A 2,500-nucleotide genomic window follows, 5' to 3' on the forward strand; every position below is an offset into this window, starting at 1 on the left:
ATGCGCCCTTGGGCTGCCCCCCTCGGCCGCTAAGCGGCAAAGGCTCCGTTCCCGTATCTTCCAGGACCTCCAGGCACCACATGTCCACTCATACATGCGCCCTTGGGCTGCCCCCCTCGGCCGCTAAGCGGCAAAGGCTCCGTTCCAGCATCTTCCAGGACCTCCAGGCACCACATGTCCACTCATCCATGCGCCCTTGGGCTGCCCCCCTCGGCCGCTAAGCGGCAAAGGCTCCGTTCCCGTATCTTCCAGGACCTCCAGGCACCACATGTCCACTCATACATGCGCCCTTGGGCTGCCCCCCTCGGCCGCTAAGCGGCAAAGGCTCCGTTCCAGCATCTTCCAGGACCTCCAGGCACCACATGTCCACTCATCCATGCGCCCTTGGGCTGCCCCCCTCGGCCGCTAAGCGGCAAAGGCTCCGTTCCCGTATCTTCCAGGACCTCCAGGCACCACATGTCCACTCATACATGCGCCCTTGGGCTGCCCCCCTCGGCCGCTAAGCGGCAAAGGCTCCGTTCCAGCATCTTCCAGGACCTCCAGGCACCACATGTCCACTCATCCATGCGCCCTTGGGCTGCCCCCCTCGGCCGCTAAGCGGCAAAGGCTCCGTTCCCGTATCTTCCAGGACCTCCAGGCACCACATGTCCACTCATACATGCGCCCTTGGGCTGCCCCCCTCGGCCGCTAAGCGGCAAAGGCTCCGTTCCAGCATCTTCCAGGACCTCCAGGCACCACATGTCCACTCATCCATGCGCCCTTGGGCTGCCCCCCTCGGCCGCTAAGCGGCAAAGGCTCCGTTCCCGTATCTTCCAGGACCTCCAGGCACCACATGTCCACTCATACATGCGCCCTTGGGCTGCCCCCCTCGGCCGCTAAGCGGCAAAGGCTCCGTTCCAGCATCTTCCAGGACCTCCAGGCACCACATGTCCACTCATCCATCCGCCGTTCGGCCGCCCTCATCGGCCGCTAAGCGGCAGAAGCCCCGTTCCCGTATCTTCCAGGACCTCCAGGCGGCTCATGGCCACTCAGCCATCCGCCCTTCAGCTACCTTCGTCGGCCGCAAAGCGGCAGATTCTCCCTCCTCCCGAGAGCCAGGGTGATGACTATGGAGCCCAGCAATGGCCCCTGGTACGTGTCTGAGCCCCAAAGAACATCACCCGATATCGGGCTTGGCTTCAATCTGTCAAACTCTGTTTCCTAAAAACCAGGTTTCTGAAATCGGGCAGGTGGTAATTTCCTCAGACTCCAATTACCTCGTCGGACGGGAGAAGGGGCCTTCGACGCACTCCGCCCATCTCCCCTTCTCCCGTCTTGAAACAGAAATTTTTCTGAATTTTTCGCCTGGCGCCCCTGGTACTTTTAGACACTTTGTCATTTTTCTGACTTTTTGAGCTGGTGCCCCTGGTATTTTTAGACACTTTGTCATTTTTCTGCCTTTTTGAGCTGGTGCCCCTGGTATTTTTAGACACTTTGTCATTTTTCTGCCTTTTTTTGAGCTGGCGCCCCTGGTATTTTTAGACACTTTGTCATTTTTCTGACTTTTTGAGCTGGTGCCCCTGGTATTTTTAGACACTTTGTCATTTTTCTGCCTTTTTTTGAGCTGGCGCCCCTGGTATTTTTAGACACTTTGTCATATTTCTGACTTTTTGAGCTGGCGCCCCTGGTACTTTCAGACACTTTGTCATTTTTCCGACTTTTTGAGCTGGCGCCCCTGGTATTTTTAGACACTTTGTCATTTTTCTGACTTTTTGAGCTGGTGCCCCTGGTATTTTTAGACACTTTGTCATTTTTCTGCCTTTTTTTGAGCTGGCGCCCCTGGTACTTTTAGACACTTTGTCATTTTTCTGACTTTTTGAGCTGGTGCCCCTGGTATTTTTAGACACTTTGTCATTTTTTTGTTCTGACTTCAGCTCCTGCCCCATGTATTATTCCAGGCTCCCCTGCCTGCACAGCCTCCCCACACTTAAGCAGCCCTCCCCGGTGTGTCACACACACACACACACACACACACACACACACACACACACACACACACACACACACACACACACACACACACACACCTCTCTCACAAGCCCCTTGGTTCTTCATGATGCTCAGTAAAAGAGCCAGGCCTCCCTGCCTGCAAAGCCTCCCCACACTTAAGCAGCCCTCCCCGGTCACACACTTCTCTCCCAAGCCCCCTGGTGCTTCATGATGCTCAGTAAAAGAGCCAGGCCTCCCTGCCTGCACAGCCTCCCCACACTTAAGCAGCACTCCCCGGTGTCACACTCTTCTCCCAAGCCCCCTGGTGCTTCATGATGCTCAGTAAAAGAGCCAGGCCTCCCTGCCTGCACAGCCTCCCCACAATTAAGCAGCACTCCCCGGTGTCACACTCTTCTCCCAAGCCCCCTGGTGCTTCATGATGCTCAGTAAAAGAGCCAGGCCTCCCTGCCTGCACAGCCTCCCCACAATTAAGCAGCACTCCCCGGTGTCACACTCTTCTCCCAAGCCCCCT

The sequence above is a fragment of the Leuresthes tenuis genome, unplaced genomic scaffold (assembly GCF_036924035.1).
Source record: "Leuresthes tenuis unplaced genomic scaffold, fLeuTen1.0.hap1 SCAF_236, whole genome shotgun sequence".
Classification (NCBI taxonomy): domain Eukaryota; kingdom Metazoa; phylum Chordata; class Actinopteri; order Atheriniformes; family Atherinopsidae; genus Leuresthes; species Leuresthes tenuis.